Source organism: Sapajus apella, unplaced genomic scaffold, assembly GCF_009761245.1.
Source record: "Sapajus apella isolate SASKATOON/1434 unplaced genomic scaffold, GSC_monkey_1.0 scaffold117, whole genome shotgun sequence".
Classification (NCBI taxonomy): domain Eukaryota; kingdom Metazoa; phylum Chordata; class Mammalia; order Primates; family Cebidae; genus Sapajus; species Sapajus apella.
The window spans coordinates 2,249,397-2,269,392 of NW_022437057.1; the positions used below are offsets into that span (position 1 = coordinate 2,249,397).

General features: G+C 45.6%; 1 long non-coding RNA gene and 1 pseudogene across 1 annotated transcript in view; one reads left to right on the top strand and one right to left on the bottom strand.

The window, feature by feature from the left end:
* Positions 1-19,996, bottom strand: part of LOC116538107 — a 42,481-nt gene that overhangs the window by 7,802 nt on the left and 14,683 nt on the right. The gene's annotated exons all lie outside the window — the stretch shown is intronic.
* LOC116538105 lies at positions 7,915-8,582 on the top strand (annotated as a pseudogene).

The following is a 19,996-nucleotide window of genomic DNA, read 5'->3' on the forward strand; positions in this document are numbered from 1 at the left end:
TGCCTGTAATCCCAGCTACTCAGGAGGCTGAGGCAGGAGAATTGCCTGAACCCAGGAGGCGGAGGTTGCGGTGAGCCGAGATCGCGCCATTGCACTCCAGCCTGGGTAACAAGAGTGAAACTCCGTCTCAAAAAAAACAAAACAAAACAAAACAAAAAAAAAACATAATCCCAGCGAGAGCCAAGCACAGTGCCAGGCACCCCATGCAAACAGCTGCCTTTGAAGACACTTGCTTCAGAGTCGGCTGGGCTGGCTAGCACCTCAGCTGCATTACTTTCTTTGTATAACCTTGAGCAAAAGGTGTAAACTCCCTGAGGCTTAGTTTCATTTTCTGTAAAATGGAATAATAATCGCTTTCTTCCTAGGGTCGTGATAAAAACGAAAAGCAATGACCCAAGTAGCTGGTGTATCATTATTATTATTATTATTAATGTTATCATTATGCTAATGATCATGACAATACAATAAATACCAGATGAATGGCACAGAAACGGAGGAGGGAGGGAATACTTCTTGCTGGAGAGAGGGTGGTATGAGGATAATTTTCGGGAGAAGGTGGGTGTTGGTGCTGAGCCCTAAAGGAGGGGTTGGATTTCTATACAAGGAAGTGGCGAAGAGTGAATCAGTTCAAAAGTAGAAAAATGAATGATTCAGAAGGTCATTAAAATAAAACAAATAAAGAATCTAAACCAAATGACTGGGTTCCTTAAAAATAGGACATTGCATTGCCAAGCTGAGAAGTATTAGTCAGGCGGAGGAGGTGATTACTGGGAAATTTCGCTCAGTTCAGCATTATTGAGAAGTTGTGGGTTCCTGAAGCATTCAGTGGGAGTTGTGCAATCCTGAAGGGTTAAGGTAACACAAACCCTGGTCCAGGGAGTGAAAGGGAAGTGTTTAGGACGGGGTCAATATTAGAAGCTCCTTGAAAAGCAGAGCAGCCTCCAGGGAAAGTGGTTAAGTGTGTTGGAGGAGTCTGGGGTGGATCTACAGGCCAGGTGGCATCTGTCTGGGGAGCCATGACAGAGAACATCTGGAAGGCAGGGACAGTGCAGCCCGGGGTCTGGGTCTGATATGTTCATTCTCCCTACAGTGTCTTGCAGTCTCTCCTGGCTTCTCTGTGCATTCTCCTGCGACAGGGACATTCCACCTTCCCTGTCCAACTAGTGGAGCTTGGTAGATGGGTTCAAACCCTAGCTCTACCACCCACTTGCTGTGTGACCTTGGGCAAGTCACCTCACCACTCTGTGCCTTCATTTTCCATCCACAAGAAGGGGGATCATCATACCCACTTCATAGGATTACAGTGAGGAATAAGCGCAACACGCCTGGCACATACAGGAACAGAAAATGTTAGTTCCAGCACCTTCTCCTGTTCTCCTTGCCCTGGTCTTATCCTCTGCTTCTTTACCAATTCTGATGATTTCTTGCTCAGAGTGACCATGGATTCTATAGGCAAATAATCGAACACCTTCGATCTGATGTCCTGCCAGGAGGTCATCAATTCATTTATGTCATTCCACTTACATTTACAAATAACTATAACATGATGAGCACTGTTTTTAGAATGAAAACAAAAATATGGCATACGGACAAAGAGATGAGGGACTTACGAGAGATGGAGAGGAAGTATCCAGGGACTGAGAGGGGAGAAGTGGACATCTGCAGTGCCACTGCTTTGTGCTGGGCGTGGAGGACCCCCAGGCTCAGGAGGAGAATGGGGCCCAGCCTGGGCTTTGGAAATGCCGTAGCACAGTGTGAGACAGACACGCAAACCCAAATGTTGGGGGTGCCCGGTAGAGACAGTGGTTTTACTGTCTTGCATGAGCTGGGGAAAGCTTTTGAGAGGAGGTGATAGAGGAGCTGGGTGCCGAAGGATGAGTATTTACCAGGAAGGGTATTTTAAACAAGAATGACCCATGTAAAGGCCCAGCGGCATCAAAGAACAGAGTATTTGGAAAACAGCTGGTGTCTCTTTAGAATAAGTGAAATTTTCATTTAGCATAGGACCAGACAAAGAGTAAGTACTCAATTGAGTGATTGAGTATGGGTCTAGCACATTGGTTCTGTTAGATCGTCCATGGATTTGCCCCCAGCTCTAAGCCCACATTCCTAGGGATAGCCCCATCATCTTCCAGGAGGAGGACAGCCTCAGGGTCAGAGGGAGGAGAGAAGTGAGCTCCAAACAAAGGGAGGCTGTGAAGTGGGCTAGTTTCCTGCTTCCCAGGGGCCTGTGCAATGTCTCTCCTGCCCGGGGCTGGACGTTCTGTTCCCTTCCCCAGACAGAACCCGAAGGTTGGGCCAGCCCTCTGACCCAGGCTCAGCTAACGGGAAAGCGGGCCGCACTGGGCCCCAAGTCATCAGCTCACCCTGATGAGGTGGGCCCTGGAGATTCCGCCAGCCCCGGGCAGCATTTAGAGAAGTACCCGGCCGAGTCATCAGCTCTGTGCGGTCACTGCCTGCCGGGGCTGCGCAGGGTGAGTGGGGAAGTAATAGATTGCGGCATTAAGCCATGGGAACCAAGTGTCGGGGCACTGGAGCTCTCTCCCTGGGTCTGTTACCAGAAGCTGGTTATGTAATCGGCCCACTCGTGCCTTCAGCAAGCATGTATTGAGGGGCGACTGGGCGCCAGGCACTGTTTCTAGACTCTGGAAATATAGCTGGAACAGATACAGAGACCCTGCCTCAGGAAGGTGGCATTCTGGTAGACAAATGGATGTGAACGCTGTCCTCCTACCTTCAGTGAGTGTCTACCACAAGCAAAGCTCTGTCCCAAGCACTGTGCTGGTGATATCTCATTTCATCCTCTCTGTCACTGTGGGAGGCAATCCTCATTATTATCCCATTTTACAGAACACTGTCCTGCCTTAGGAACCCACCAGCAAGAACCCCCTTCCCCAGATCTTCCCAAGGTCCTTCTACCCTTCAGGTCAAATTGCTTCTCAAAAGGCAGTGAGGGCCAGGCAGGGTGGCTCACACCTGGCAATCCCAGCCCTTTGGGAGGTCGAGGTGGGCAGATCACTTGAGGTCAGGAGTTCGAAGCCAGCCTGATCAATATGGTGAAACCACGTCTACTAACAATAAAATTTTTTTAAAAAAATAAGCTGGGCGTGGTGGCGTGCACCTGTAATCCCAGATACTCGGGAAGCTGAGGTGGGAGAATCGCTTGATCCCAGGAGGCAGAGGTTGCAGTGAGCCGAGATCGTACCACTAATCTCCAGCCTGGATGACAGAGCAAGACTCTGTCTCGAAAAAAGAAAAAAGGTAGAGAGCTAAGGTGAGGTGCAAATAGTGATACCTCACCTTACTCTCAGCTCTCGGTGACCTAACGGGTCAGGAACGAGAAGCCTGGCATCCTCTGATAACAGTCAGGCCCCACCCACCCAAAGCACTTTCCTGAACTCACTGGAACTTTGAGCTTTCAAATGCTGTCAGAGCCTTGTAATCATCCCTTTTCCAACATTCCTTAATCATCATTACTCTGGGCTCAGGCATTTAATTGCTCATCAGCTTCTTCATACTTTCATGAAGGGAGAATTTCTTCATTCTTTCAGGGCAAGTGTAGCCTTTGATCAATTGTGCTGTAGGTGAGTCCTCCCCACCCCACCAACTCTACCCCTGCCCCATAACTGGTATTCTGCCATGCCTTCACTCACTCACATGAGCCCTGCTGTGTGCCAGGAAATTGGGTCAGGAGCCTCAAGGGAGGCAGAGGAAGAAGCAGCCACTGTGATCAGGGGCCAGAGAGAAGGTAGCAGCAGGGGATTGGTGAGCCCAGGGGTCATGTCACTCCGCAGGACTGAGAAAAACATTGCCTGCAATTGCCTGCATCTGGAAGGCCAGTAGAAGTCACCCAGGTTCAGGGTTGTCTGGGCAGACAGGAGTGAAAGGACATGTGGCCTTTAGGGAACCTGGACATAGCCAGGGGTGCACCACAATATCTAGGGGATAAAGGGGTCCAGGCAGCCAAAGGACCAGCAAAGAGATGTGGGTGGCCAAAAGGGCAAACTCATGGAAGGTCTTCAGAGTGGGATTAAGGATTTAACTTACTTGGCTGGGCGCGGTGGCTCACACCTGTAATCCCAGCACTTTGGGAGGCGAGGAGGATGGATTGCCTGAGCTCAGGAGTTTGAGACTAGCCTGGGCAACATGGTGAAACCCCGTCTCTACTAAAATACAAAAAATTAGCCAGGCGTGGTGGCGTGCTCCTGTAGTCCCAGCTACTCGGGAGGCTGAGGCAGGAGAATTGCCTGAACCTGGGAGGCAGAGGTTGCAGCGAGCCAAGGATCGTGCCACTGCACTCCAGCCTGGGTGACAGAGCGAAACTCTGACTCAAAAAAAATTTTTGTAGCTTACTCATTTGAGAATGAATTCAAGTTGTTAGCCATATTTCTGCCCTAGGAACTGTTCTAGACTTTAGAGACTTGACTACAAAGAGGGCAAGACGCCTGCCCTCAGTGGAGTCTACCTTCTAGAGGGGAGTTGGAGCCAGGTTGCACCTGCTCACAAGAACACGTGTTTTAGATTTTCAGGACTTTGGACAGTCCTGTGGTGTCACGTTGGTAGCTTGAAATTGGCCACAGTGGGTATGCTTACACCACAGAAATTGGCAGACGCTATAAGGCAGCCTTACTCCCTACCCACAATCATCCTGCACCCAAGAGCTGATTGTTAGACATTTGCCAGGGTACCACTAGGGGAAACAGACAATAAACAAGTAGGCCCGTAGGTAAACATAGTAACGATAGATTGCACATAAGGGAAGAAAATCAGCAGGGCCTTATGGTATAGAGGTAAGCAGGGAAGGCTTCCAGGAAGCAATGTCACCTGAAGCTAATATCTAGATCCTACAGAGGAAGAAATCAGACTTTTATTTTGGTTTTTTCTTTGTTTGTTTTCTGTAGACACTGGGTCTCACTTTGTTGCCCAAGCTAGTCTTGAACTCTTGGGCTCAAGTGTTCCTCCCACCTGAGCCTCCCAAAATGTTGGGATTACAGACCTACGCCATCATGCCCAGCTAGAAACAGACTTTTGAAGAGTTGGGACAGTGTCATAGACTGAATTCTTACCCCCTGAAAATTCATATGTGGAAGCCGTAACTCCCAGTACTTCAGTATGTGACTGTATTTGGAGATAAGGCCTTTTAGGAGATAGTTAAGTTAGAATGGGGGATTACAGTGGGCCCAAATCCAATATGACTGGTGTCCACATAAGAAGAGGAGATTAGGACAGACACCAAGGATGTGTGAGCACAAAGAAAAGACCCTTAGAGGACACAGTGCGAAGACGGTTATCTGCAAGCCAAGGAGAGACCAAACCTGCTAGCACCTTGACCTTGGACTTGTAGCCTCCAGAACTATGAGGAATAAACGTTTTGTTTCACTGTCACGCACTAGCCAGAAGTGGGATTTTGTTATAGCAACCTTAGAAAGCTAATATAGACAGTATTCCAGGTAGAAGGTACAGCAAGTGTCAGCAGCCTGAGGACATGGAAGGAGGCCAGCACACCTGGAGCACTGTTGGGAGGAAGGGTCTCTATAAAGTACCTTTTCTTTTTTTTGAGACGGAGTCTTGCTCTGTCACCCAGGCTGGGGTGCAGTGGCCCACTCTCGGCTTGCTATAACCTCCTCCTCCCGGGTTCAAGCAATTCTGCCTCTGCCTCCCAAGTAGCTGGAATTACAAGTGCCCGCCACCGTGCCTCGCTAATTTTTGTATTTTTAGCAGAGACAGGTTTCACCATGTTAACCAGGCTGGTCTCGACCTCCTGACCTCAGGTGATCTGTCCAACTTGGCCTCCCAAAGTGCTGGAGTGAGCCACCACACCCGGCCGATAAGATTCCTTTTCAAAAAAAACTTTTGTGGAGACAGGATCTTGCTAGGTTGCCCAGGCTTGACTCAAGCCCCTGGGCTCAAGCGATCCTCCGACTTTGGCCTCCCAAGTAGCTGGGACTACAGCCACACACCACTGTGCCTGGCTAAGCTGCCTGGTTTTCATGTAAGAGAGTTGGTGACCCATTTGGAGAGGTTTTATTTTTTTTAATTCATTTGTGACTTTATTAAGATGATTTTTTGTGATCTTTCTAATATTTTAATTTAAAACTTTTAATTGATATTAATATATGATTGTTTATATTTATGGGGCATATGTGATATTTCTATACACTTAGACAATATGTAATGATTAAATCAAGGTAACTGGCATGTCCATAATCTCAAACAGTTATTATTTCTTTGTATTGGGAATTTTCAAAATCCTCTCTTCTAGCTGCTTCAAAATAAATAATAAATTATTATTAATTACAGTCACCCTGATATGCTATGGAACATTAGAACCTATTCCTTCTATCTAACCATTTGTACTCATTAACCAGCCCTTCCCTGCATTCCTTACGCCCTTCTCTCCCCAGCCTCTGGTAACTACTATTCTGCTCTCTACTTCTATGGAATCAACTTTATTAGTTCCCACTTATGAGTGAGAACACAGAATTTATCCTTCTGTGCCTGGCTTATTTCACTCAGCATAATGTCCTTCATTTGGAGAGTTTTAAGCAGGGAGTAACGTATAGAGCTCCACAGTCATCATTTCTTCTTCTGCCATATTACATGGGGGATCCGATGAGATGGAGCATTCCAACTGTTAACTGCTCTAAATATGATGAAATGCGAGGGAAGCTTGGGAGAATGCTAATACGGGGGAACAATCCAACTCAGAACAAGAAGAGTCGGAGGTAGATGGTTTAATGATGGGAAGTGCTTCTCCCTCTGTAACAAGCCAAGAGGCAACACGCCTGAGAAATCAGCTTCTAGATTCAATTCACTTCAGTAAGTATCTAGTGAGCCCCTCCTGCTGTGCCAGGCTGGTTCTAGGTTCTGGGGATAACCGAGATTTAAAAACAGCAGACAGGCCAGGTGCTGTGGCTCACACCTGTAATCCCAGCACTTTAGGGGCTGGGGCAGGAAGATTGCTTGAGCCCAGGAGTTCAAAACCAGCTTGGGCAACGTAGTAAGACCCTGTCTCTACATAAAATACAAAAATTAGCCAGGTGCAGTGGCACACACCTGTAGTTCCAGCTACTTGGGAGACTGAGGTGGGAGGATTGCTTGAGCCCAGGAGGTTCAAGGATGCAGTGAACTATGATCACACCACTGCACTCCAGCCTGGTTGACAGAGTGAAACCCTGACTCAAAACTAAAAGACAAAGAATAAAACCAGCAGACAGAAATCTATGTCTTGTGGAGCTGGCATTCTGGGGTGAGTGGAGGGGAGCTGGAGACAGCACCTAAGTATGATATAGGCTATGTCAGGTAAGTGTGGTGGGAAGGTAAAGCATGGGAGCATGGGGGAGGGCGCTTGGGTGGACAGGGGTTGCCATTTTCTTTTCTTTTTTTTTTTTTGAGACAGAGTCTCGCTCTATCCCCCAGGCTGGAATGCAATGGCACGATCGTGATTCACTGCAACCTCTGCCTCTGGGGTTCACACGATTCTCCTGCCTCAGCCTCCCGAGTAGCTGGGACGACAGATACCCACCACCATACCCAGCTAATTTTTTGTATTTTTAGTAGAGACTGGGTTTCACCGTATTAGCCATGATGGTCTCGATCTTCTGACCTCATGATCTGCCCACTTCAGCCTCCCAAAGTGCTGGGATTACAGGCGTGAGCCACTGCGCCCAAGGGGTTGCCATTTTCAACAGGACAGTCAGGGAAGACCTCAATGGGAATGTGACACTAGTGTGAAAACCCTGAGAAGATGATGCGATGCTGCAGGGCCCGTGAGCCCCAGTGACATGGGGACCGCTGGAGGGTTGTGAGCAGGAGAGAGACGCAATCACTCTGACTGCTGCACCAAGAATAGACTCTCACAGGGAGGCAAGGAGACTGGGTGAGAGGTTGCTTCAAGAATCCAACAAATGTGCTTTTAAAAAATTGAATAGAAACGTCAGTATCGGGCGCAGACCGCGGCAGTGTGGCTTTCTCTTAGAAGTTCCGTCTCGCTTGTCTTTTGAGAGCCATGGAGAGTGACTTTTATCTACGTTACTACATGGGGCACAAGGGCAAGTTCGGCCACAAGTTCCTGGAGTTTGTGTTCCAACCGGATGGGAAATTAAGATATGCCAACAACAGCAATTACAAGAATGATGTCGTGATCAGAAAAGAGGCTTATGTACATAAAAGTGTGATGGAGGAACCGAAGAGAATAATTGATGACAGTGAAATTACCAAAGAGGATGATGCGTTGTGGACTCCTCCTGACCGAGTGGGCTGGCAGGAGCTTGAAATCATTATTGGAGATGAACACATTTCTTTCACAACATCAAAAATTGGTTCCCTTATTGATGTCAATCAATCCAAGGATCCAGAAGGCTTACGAGTATTTTATTATCTTGTCCAGGACCTGAAGTGTTTGGTCTTCAGTCTTATTGGATTACATTTCAAGATTAAACCAATCTAGATTGAATATTGGTGTGGACATGGGGGGGTGGAAGTAGTTTTTAATTAGCATTATCAAGAAAATGTTGTGTATATCAGGGCAGTATTTTTTATAAACTATAAATGATTGTCTTTAATAAATGTGATAAAATCAAAAAAAAATTGAATAGATGACTGCAGCCTGTCCAGCCCAGAAGCCACATGTGGACACAGCGTCTCTTCGACCTTCAAGAATATGTCTCCTAACACATGCAGCCAGCTTTGGAAGGCACGTCAGAACCATCATGGGCTGATGTAGCTGTCCAAGAAATAGCATTGAATTTAAACATTAGGTTACAGAACAGCATAATCCATTTTGTGCATGAAAAGTGAGTATGTGATAGATAATAGATAGATGGATACATAGATAGATAGATAGATAATAGGTAGATGGTAGGGAGGGAGAGAGGGAGTGAGAGAGAGGGAAGGAAGGAAGGAAGGAAGGAATGAAGGAAGGAAGGAAGGAAGGAGGGAGGGAGGGAGGGAGGGAAGGGAGGGAGGGAGGGAGGGAAGGAAGAAAGGAAGGGAGGGAAGGAAGGAGGGAGGAAGGGAAGGGAAGAAAGGAAGGAAGAGAGGGAGGGAAGATGGGAGGGAGGAAGGGAAGGGAAGGAAAGGAAAGAAAGAAAGGAAGACAGGCAGACACAATACCCACTTGGTACAAGTTCCTTCAGCTGCTCTCCTGCTGAGCTGAGGTCAATCCCACCAGAACCCATCTCCTTCCAAACCACAAATTCAACTCTATAGTATTGTCAAATGTGTGAATTTTAAAAAATATTTTCTTTATTATGAAATATACACATAAAGAGTATATATGCTCAGGTCCACCATATTGCCAGAACCCAATGTCTCCCTCACACAGATTTTACTGCCAGTTTCCTCTAGAGATGGAGGAGGGCGTTATACCGCACAAAGCCCATTAGGGCTTCTGAAAACTCCATTTAAATGTCCCTGCTCTTTTCCCCAAGCTCCTCTGTCCACCGCATCCCTGGCGCCCCACTCTGAGCTGTCTGTCAAACACCCCTCCCAGCTCCACAGCACTCTGCCTGCCTTTCTCCTTGCTCTTCTAGCACTTATCAAAGCTAAGAGACGGAGCGATGGACAAAACAAACAGTGGGCTGAGGGCCAAACTGGGATGCTGCCATGCTCCAGGACTTCCCTGGGGGCCTGTGCAGACTCACACAAAAAAGCTCTCTACAGGGCTTACCTGTGGGGATGGCCCAGGGGCTTTAGCTTACCATTTGCCACCCTTTTGAACAATTTCTTCTTGCGTGTATGTCGGTTTTAGAGAGACCGCCACCCAGATCTGTCCCTCCCAGTTTAGGACACAGGAAAAGAGAGCAAAAGGAGGCCATCAATCCCAGCCTATTCCCTTCCCTTCCTGCCCCTGATCCGGCCTCTGGGAAGCTGTGTGGACAGCCCAGCCTGAACTTGCCTTGCCCACACCCTCGCTCCCAAAGCTGCCCTTTGGTCATCCCTCAGCCCTAGGTCTGCTCTCGTTAGGTCAGATGTGGAAAGAGGCCTAGGTAGGCCCTGGAAATAGATTCGGGGATATTTTAACAGGGAATGATGTCCTGGGTGCCCAGAACAAGAGGCGTGGAGGGGCAGGACGGTGGGGGGAGGTTCATACTGGGTCCACCCAATGACAAGATTACCAACACCTTTCTCCTTTCACCTCTTCTGTATTCTGTATTTTCTATCAAGCAGAACGTTTGTGATCTCTGTGTGGTCTCCAAATTGTGTGGCCACATTTGGAGGCATCGAGATGACTACACAGTGAAGGGGGGGCCTGGGGAATCACGAAGACCTGTAGCGCATTCTGGATTTTGTCATATCTTAGCTGGGTGGCCTGAGCAAGTCCCATCAGCTGTCTTGAGCCTCAATCTCCTCTGTAAAACAGGAATATGCACTGTGAATGGCACAGAGATGTTTAAGATGTAGTTATTACTATTTTTTAAATGTCAGTTGATGCCAGGAATGTTCTGCCAGACCTCCAAGGGTGGTTTCAGCAGGCTTATTTCCTGGTCATAATCACTTCCTCCATCCCCGGCTTATGTCAGGCTCAGCCCTGACCTCACCACCGGCCCGCCCTGCTCCTCCCATTCGCTGCGTCACCCTGCCTCCACGGTTAGCCCAGCCCCCAGCCCAGAGCTCAGCCTTAGGTGAAAAGCGTCAGGGGTCAGCTTTCTCTTTTACCTCCAGCTGCTCTTTTAATCTTTACTCTTTCCCTGCCCCCTTTCTGACCCTCTTACTCACCTCTGCAGATGATGTGTAAAATCGTTCAAATCAGTGTGTTAACCTTTCCGGGGGTTATCTTCTTTTACACTGAGGTTTTGTCCCTTGGTACAGCTGAAAAGAAAGCCAACCTGGGAGCAAGAGACTTGGATTTAAATCCTGTGCTTGTACTTTCTAGTTGTGGGGTCTCTGATGAGTTACTTCAGCTCTCTGAACCTCAGGGTCCTCATCTGTAAAATGGAAGAATGCCCAATGCTTTGGGAGGCTGAGATGGGAGGATTGCTTGAGCCCAGGAGTCTGAGACCAGCCTGGGCAACATAACAAGATCCCATCTCTATGAAAAAAACACACAAATTAGCTGGGTATGTTGCTTCTTACCCATAGTCTCAGCTGTTTGGGAGGCTGGGGTAGCAGGATTGCTTGAGCCCAGGAGTCAGATGTTACGGTGAGCTGTGATCACACCACTGCACTCCAGTCTGAATGACAGAGCAAGACTCTGTCTTAAAAAAAAAAAAAAAGAGAGAGAATGAATAAATGACTTCTACGTCACAATTTTGTATCTTGAATCGACAGCATGTGTAAGACACAAAATAGGAGTTTGGTCAGTGATAGGTATGTAACCACCCAATGGGTTCATCTTGTCTGCTGCCCCTATAGATAGAGCTGAATTAGCAACACAGGGGAATGGAAGGAAAGAGTTTATACACACACAGCCTGCTGAACAGGAAACCGGTGTTTTATTATTGGGCACATCAGCCTCCCAGAAAATTTGGAGACTAGGGGTTTTTCTTTGTTGTTGTTTTTGAGATGGATTCTCACTCTGTCGCCAGGCTGGAGTGCAGTGGCACAATCTCAGCTCACTGCAACCTCTGCCTCCTGGGTTCAAGTGATTCTCCTGCCTCAGCGTCCCAAGTAGCTGGGACTACAGGTGTGCACCACCATGCCCAGCTAATTTTTGTATTTGATTTTTTTCCTTTTTTTGAGACGGAGTCTAGCTCTGTCACCAGGTCACCAGGCTGGGGTGCAGTGGCATGATCTTGGCTCACTGCAACCTCCACCTCCCGGGTTCAAGAGATTCTCCTGCCTCAGTCTCCCTAGTAGATGGGCTTACAGGTGCGTGCCACCATGCCCAGCTAATTTTTTGTATTTTTAGTAGAGACGGGGTTTTGCCATGTTGGCCAGGCTGGTCTCAAACACTTGACCTAGTAATCCGCCCGCCTCAGCCTCCCAAAGTGCTGGGATTATAGGCATGAGCCACTGCCTCTGGCCAAATTTTGTATTTTTAGCAGAAGTGGCATCCTTAAGGGAGGAAGTGTCCTTACACTCCACTCTGCTGGCACCTGGAGGGTCTGTAAGCCCTCAGGCCAGCACTGACCACCTGTATTTAGCTCTGGCAAAGGAGTGGAAGGAGGAGGAATAGTGTGTGAGATGGAGAGAAGGGGAAAAAGAAAACAGAAATCCTGATTTTTCTCTCCCAATTTTTTGAACACTCATTTCAACTAGAACAATCAATACATAGCAAAATAGAAGAAAAGGAGCAGTCTTTGTTGAGAAATAGTAATAGCTCACTTTCATTGAGCTCTTACTGCATGCCAGGCTCCATGCTAGGCATTTGACTCTGAGGAAGGAGACCCTTAATCACCCTTAATCCTTTTAAGTTTCTAAGACCACTTTCCCCTAGCCTTCGAGATTGCATTTCAATAGGAAAGGTAAAAGCTGGCTGACCAGGGGCCACCCTTAATTGCACCCCTATGGATCACAGGCAAGGTATGAAAGAATCTTTCCGGAAGGCATTGTTTTTACTTAAACACGATCAGACTGCCACCTCAGTCAGGTACCCCACACCTACTTCATGGATCAAGACCTTTCACACGTAATTTCTAGAGTTGTAAGCCTTTAAAAGGGCGAGGATTTTCTTTGTTGGTGAGCTCGGTTGTTACGCATCTATGCTGCCGCAGCTCCCAGATAAATAAAACACCACTTCCTTCCCAGTTCGGTGTTCGGGAGGTTTGTTTGCAACCGCTCCTGCTTCATTATCTCGTTTAACCATCACAATCACCCCACGAGGAAGGCGTCACCATTTTTTCCTTGTTAAAGATGAGAAACACAAGCATAGAAGTGTCAAAGATGTGGTGTAAGAGCAAGTATTACAATTCAAGGTTGTCAGACCCAAAAACCCTAAATTCTTTTTTTATTTGTTTTGTTTTTTTGAGATGGGGTATCACTGTGTCGTCCAGGCTGGACTGCAGTGGTGATACAGTGGCTCACTGCAGCCTTAACCTTCCGAGCTCAAGCAATCGTCCTGCCTCAGCCTCCTGAGTAGCTGGGACCACAGGTGTGTGCCACCATAACCATCCAAATTTTTATTTTTCTGTAGAGATGGGGTCTCCCTGTGTTGCCCAGGCTGGTCTCAAACTCCTAGGCTGAAGCGATCATCCTAGTCACAAGGAAGGAGACCTCCTTCTCTGAGCCTGTGCTTAGAGAAAAGGAGGAAGTAAAAGCGAAGGTAAGCCAGATGAGGTGAGTGGGAAGGACCAGTTGGTGCTGCCGGTCAGGTCTCAATGTTAAATATTAAACCCCCTACTCCTAACCACAATCCTATCTGTAGGTCATAGACATGAAATGGAGAAATTTTCCCCAGAAGGCACTGTTCTTGCTCAACTACTCAGACCCCTACCTACTCACGTCCCCCACGCTTGTCTAATGCATCACGATCCTCTCACATGTGCACCTCTTAGATTTCAAGCCTTTAAAAGGACCAGGATTTTCTTTGTCTGCTTGAGCCAGCCACAGCTCCTGGCCAAATAAACTGCCACTTCCTTCCCCAGTTCGGTGTTCAAGACCTTTCCTTCGCAGCTGCTTCTGCTACACTCAGCCTCCAAAAGTGCTGGGATTACAGGCATAAACCATTGAGCCCAGCCTCCAAACCCCAAGTTGTTAGGGGAAAGCTAAAGACTTAACGAGACTGCAACAAAATGAGAATCAGAAATGTGAGGTGTCCAATGATAGCAGGTTAGTCACCATAAGGAGAAGAAAAGCACATTATATGCAGTGTGACCATAAGCACATTTTTAGGAAACCTATACATGGATACAAGATAAAATTTACAAAGACGACCACAAATATGAGGTCTCCAAGATAAGTTACTGTGATGTTATGATCTGTATTGATTTCATTCAAATTCACAATTCCTTGTTCATAATCCCACAGTCCTAGTTACAGTGTTTTGTTGTAATATTGGGTGAGTTGGGTCTCAGGAAACAGAAACTCTCCTGCCCTCATTTCATTTGCTTTAAGGAATAACTCTAATATTCCCCCATCTTTTTGACCCCACAGAAAGGGTCCTGCCCTATACCCTGGAGGAAAGAATGCTGACTGACATCATGAAGCTTCCAGAAAAACTCAAGAGAACAGGGTTTGGAGGGCTTCCAAGTAGCTAAACTTGTGGAGGTTCCTGGAGGGTGGCATACCCAGGGAGGGCATGGGAACCCACATCCCTTCCCCTATACCTCACCCTACATATCTTATTGGGTGGGGGAGGGCGGTCAGTCTTGGGAACTGAGCCCTCATCCTGTGGTATTTGACACTATCTCCAGGTAGATAGTGTTGAAATTGAATTGGGGGACACCCAGCTGTTGTCCATTGCTTGGTGTGTGGGGAGAAACCCACACATTTATTTGGTCACAGAAGTTTTCTGCTGTGTTGGTGACTGTTGTGGTGGTATGAGAGCAGAAGAAAAACATGGTTTGAGAGAATTTTTCCCTGCACAGTTGTCAAGGCCTCTTTAAGAAAATTATAAATTTTAATAAGTGGCATTAAAGAAAATCTAAATATATGGAGATGTATACCATGTTCATGGACAGAAAGGCAATTATCTTCAAATTGTCCTAATGCTATTTCAACTAAAAGCCCCAGACAGTTTTTCATGTAACTTGACAAGCTGAAGCTTCAATTTATATGAAGGCAAAAAGGACCAAGAAATGCTAAGACTCACCCAAAGCAGAATTCTGGGCAGGTACTTGACCTCCAAATCAAGTACGAAAATGACATAGAGACTGAACAAACAAATGATGAAACAGAATGAGGGGCCTCAAAATGGATCCACATTTATTAGGATACCTGATTTCTGGTGGAGGATGCCCTGAAGACTAATAGGCAAAGAACAATTTATTTCATAAATAAAGCTGGGACAATTGGCTATCCAAATTGGAAAAACAATATCCTTTAACACATTAAAAACTCAATTCCAGGTATATCAAAGTCCTAAATGCAAAAATAAATCCTTAAAACTCTTAGAAGAAAATGTAGAATATTTTTATGATCTCAGGGTAAAGATAGATTTCTTAAGCAAAATACAGAAACTGCAACCACAGAGAAAAAGGCTAACACATTTTTTTTTTAACAGTAAGCATGTTATTAAAAAAAAAAAGACTGGTACATTTGATAAAATAATTTCTGTTCATTAAAAGACATCATAGGTCAAGCACAGTGGCTCATGGCTATAATCCCAGCACCTTGGGAGGCCAAGGTGAGAGGATTGCTTGTGTCCAAGAGTTCAAGACCAATCTGGGCAACATAGCAAGACTCTGTTTCTACAAGAAATACAAATTGGCTGTGTGTGGTGGCATGAACCTGTAGTCCCAGATACTCAGGAGATTGAGGTGGGAGGATCACTTGAGCCTGAGAAGATGAGGCTGCAATGAGCCATGATTACATCACTGCACTCCAGGCTGGGTGACACAGCAAGACCATCTTCTAAAAACAAATTGGCTTTGGCCAGGTATGGTGGCTCACACCTGTAATACCAGCCCTTTGGAAGGCCAAGGCAGGTGGATCACCCAAGTTCAGAATTTGAGACCAGCCTGGGAAACATGGTGAAACCCTATCTCTACTAAAAACACAAAATTAGCTGGGCATGGTGGTGCACGTGTGTAATCCCAGCTACTTGGGAGGCTGAGGCAGGAGAATCACTTGAACCTAGGAGGCAGAGGTTGCAGTGAATGGAGATTACAGCATTGCACTCCAGCCTGGGCAACACAAGGGAAATTCCATCTCAAAAAAACATTGTTTTAAATAATAATTTAGGCTGGGTGCAGTGGCTTACACCTGTAATCCCTGCACTTTGGGAGGCTGAGGCGGGCAGATTACTTGAGGTCAGGAGTTGGAGACCAGCCTGGCCAACATGATGAAACCCCCATCTCTACTAAAAATACAAACAATTAGCTGGGTGTTGTGGTGATCACCTGTAATCCCAGCTACTCAGGAGGCCGAGGCAGGTGAATCCTTTGGACCCTGGAGGTAGAAGTTGCAGTAAACCAAGACCGTGCCACTGCACTCCAGCCTGGGCAACAAGAGCAAAACTCTGTCTCAAAATAATAATAACAATAATAATAATAATTTAAAATACATCGTAACATATGAAATAAGCCATAAATTTATAGAAGATATTTTAATGCGTAATCAATAAATGATTCGTATCCAAAATAAAGTCCTACCAGTTCATAAAACTAAGATAAACAGTCTCATAGAAAAATGGGCAAAAGACTTACACAGGTATTTTACATAAGAGGAAACAAATATGACAAAGGAACTTATGATCAGATACTCAATTTCATTATCATTCATGGAAATGCAAAATAAAACCACACCGAAATATCTTTCTATACCCACCAAACTGATAAAAACTGAAAGTCTGACAATAGTAAATGTTAGGTTATGGAGCAACTGAGATGACCATCTACTCTTGATGACACTGTATGTTGGTGTGGCCACTTTGGAAAATAGAACACTCATATCTTATGAGCCAGCAATTCCACTCCTACTTATGTAACTAGAAAAACTCTTGCTTATGTGCATCAGGGTATATGTACAAGAATGGTCATAGCTGTTGTTAATTAAAAATTCTGGAACCAGCACTTCGGGAGGCCAAGGCAGTCGAATCACTTGAGGTCAGGAGTTTGAGACCAGCCTGGCCAACATGGTGAAACACTGTCTCTACTAAACATACAAAAATTAGCCGGGCATGCGGTGCGTGCCTGTAGTTCCACCTACTTGGGAGGCTGAGGCAGGAGAAGTGCTTGAACCTGGGAGGCGGAGGTTGCAGTGAGCCAAGATTTTGCCACTGCACTCCAGCCTGGGTGACAGAGTGCGACTTTGCTCAAAAAAATAAATACATAAAATTCTGGAACCACTTTACACACATTAGGATGACTATGTTAAAAAGATTTTTTTAATTAAAATATCATAAAATAACAGGTGTCGGTGAGTATGTGGGGAAATTAGAATCCTTGTACACTACTGGCGGGAATGTAGCATGGTGCAGTCACTATGGAAAATACACGGTGGGTCCTCAGAAAATTAAACATAGAATTACCATATGATCCAGCAATTCCACTTCTGAGTATACATACACCCAAAAGAACTGGAAACAGGGGCTGGTTACAGTGGCTCATGCCTGTAGTCCAGAACTTTGGGAGGTTGAGGCAGGTGGATCACTTGAGGCCAGTAGTTCGAGACCAGCCTGGCCTGAACATGGTGAAACCTGTCTCTACTGAAAATACAATAATTAGCCTGGTGTGGTGGTATGCACCTGTAATCCCAGCTACTTTGGTGAAAGAGGCAAGAGAATTGCTTGAACCCGAGGGGTAGAGGTTGCAGTGAGCCGAGATCATGCTACTGTACTCTAGCCTGGGCAACAAAGTGAGACTGTTAAAATAAAATAATTGAAAGCAAGGATGCAAACAGATATTTTATTTTATTTTATTTTGAGAAAGAGTTTTGCTCTTGTTGCCCATGCTGGAGTGCAATGGTGTGATCTTGGCTCACTGCAACCTCTGCCTCCTGTATTCAGGTGATTCTCCTGTTTCAGCCTCCTGAGTAGCTGGGATTATAGGCATGTGCCATCACCCCTGGCTAATTTTGGGTTTTTAGTAGAAACAGGGTTTCTTCATATTGGCCAGTTGGGTCTCGAACTCCTGACCTCAGGTGATCCACCCACCTTGGCCTCCCAAAGTGCTGTGATTACAGGCGTGAGCCACCGTGCCTGGCTGTCAAACAGATATTTCATACTGATGTTCACGGCAACATTCTTCACAATAGCTAAAAAATTTGGAAGTAACCCAAGTGTTCAACAGTTGATAAATAAATAAATAAACAAAATGTGGGGTATACATACAACAGAATATCTTTCAGCCTCAAAGGGGAAGGAAATTCTGACATATGCAACAACGTGGATGAACCTTGAGGACATTATGCTAAGTGAAACAAGCTGGTCTCACAGAAAGGTAAATACGGTATCATTCCACTTATGTGAGGTCACTAAAATAGTCAAATTCATAGAGACAGAAAGTAGAACGGTGGTTGCCAAAGGCTGAGGGGAGAGAGGAATGGAAAGTTACTGTTTAATGGGTGCAGAGTTTTAGTTTGGGAAAATGATAAATTCTGTGTTTTTTTTTTTGTTTTTTTTTTTGAGACGGAGTTTCGCTCTTGTTACCCAGGCTGGAGTGCAATGGCGTGATCTCGGCTCACCGCAACCTCCACCTCCCGGGTTCAGGCAGTTCTCCTGCCCCAGCCTCCTGAGTCGCTGGGATTACAGGCACGCGCCACCATGCCCAGCTAATTTTTTGTATTTTTATTAGAGACGGGGTTTCACCATGTTGACCAGGATGGTCTCGATCTCTTGACCTCGTGATCCACCCGCCTCGGCCTCCCACAGTGCTGGGATTACAGGCTTGAGCCACCACGCCCGGCCGAAAATGATAAATTTAGAGATGGATGGTGATAAGGGTTGCACAATAGTGTGACTGTACCTAATATCACTGAACTATACACTTAAAAATGGCTCAGATGAGGTTGGGTGAGGTGGTTCATGCCTGTTATCCCAGCATTTTGGAAGGCCGAAGCAGGCAGATCACTTGAGGTCAGGAGTTCAAGACCAGCCTGGCCAACACGGAGAAATCCCGTCTCTACTAAAAATACAAAAATTAGCTGGGTGCGGTGGCAGGCACCTGTAGTTCTAGCTGCTCAAGAGGCTGAGGCAGGAGAATCACTTGAACCCAGGAGATGGAGGTTGTAGTGAGATGAGGTTGTCCAACTACACCCCAGCCTGGGAGACAAGAACGAAACTCCATCTCCAAGAAGAAAAAAAAGAAATGGCTAAATGGTAAATGTTTATACATAGAGTATAGACATATATATACGCATGTATACAACACATACACATGTATATGCTGTATGTACATGTGTATATAACAATGGAAAAATACCAATATTTAGCTTAATAAAATGTTTTAAAGATAAAAAAAATTCCTGGAAACCACCCACATGTATATCAGTAGGAGCATGGGTAAATAAATTAGAGTACAATATATTCATACAGTGTATTACTGCACAGCAATGACAATGAATGATTTAAACCTGCACCATCAACGTTGGTGAATCTCACAAGCATAATACATGAAAAGGGAAAATTGCAAAATAATACCCTCCAATTATATATAAAGGTCAAAAACATTACATTATTTTGGGACAGCATCTATCTATCTATCTGTAGTAAAACTATATAAAGGAAAGCAAGGGGGCCAGGCGCGGTGACTCACACCTGTAATCCCAGCACTTTGGGAGGCCAAGGTCGGAGGATCACTTGAGTTCAGGAATTTGAGACCAACCTGGGAAACATGGTGAAACTCTGTTTCTACAACAGATAAAATATTAGCCAGGCATGGTGCTGCATGCCCGTAGTCCCAGCTACTTAGGATGCTGAGGAGGAGGATTGCTTGAACTTGGGAGGTCGAGGCTGCAGTGAGCCGTGATCATGCCATTGCACTCCAACCTAGGTGACAGAGCAAGACCTTGTCTCAAAAAAGAAGAGAAAAGAAAAGGAATGATTCGCACAAATTCAAGATGGTGGCTACTCAGTGTGAGTAGATTGAGGTGCATGATCAGAGGGGCATGCGGAGGCTTCGTAGATATTGATGACGGTCTATTTCTTAAGCTGGGAGATGGATACATGGGTCTTCATTCTACATTTATTCTTTAATTTTTAAATATGTGTTATATACACTTTTTGGTATCTGAATGATAGCACATTATTATCTTAAAATGCTATATATGTAGAAAAAAGGCTGGAAGAACTCTAAATATGATGGTGTCTTAATAGAGGGACTTTATTTTTACTTTCTAATTTTTGTATTTTTAAAATAGTCTTCTGAACTTTTATAATGAAAAAAGCATTTAAATTACAATAAGAAAAAAAGAAACAAAGAATTTTCCCCTCAAATTTGTTCGGAGAAAAGGGAAG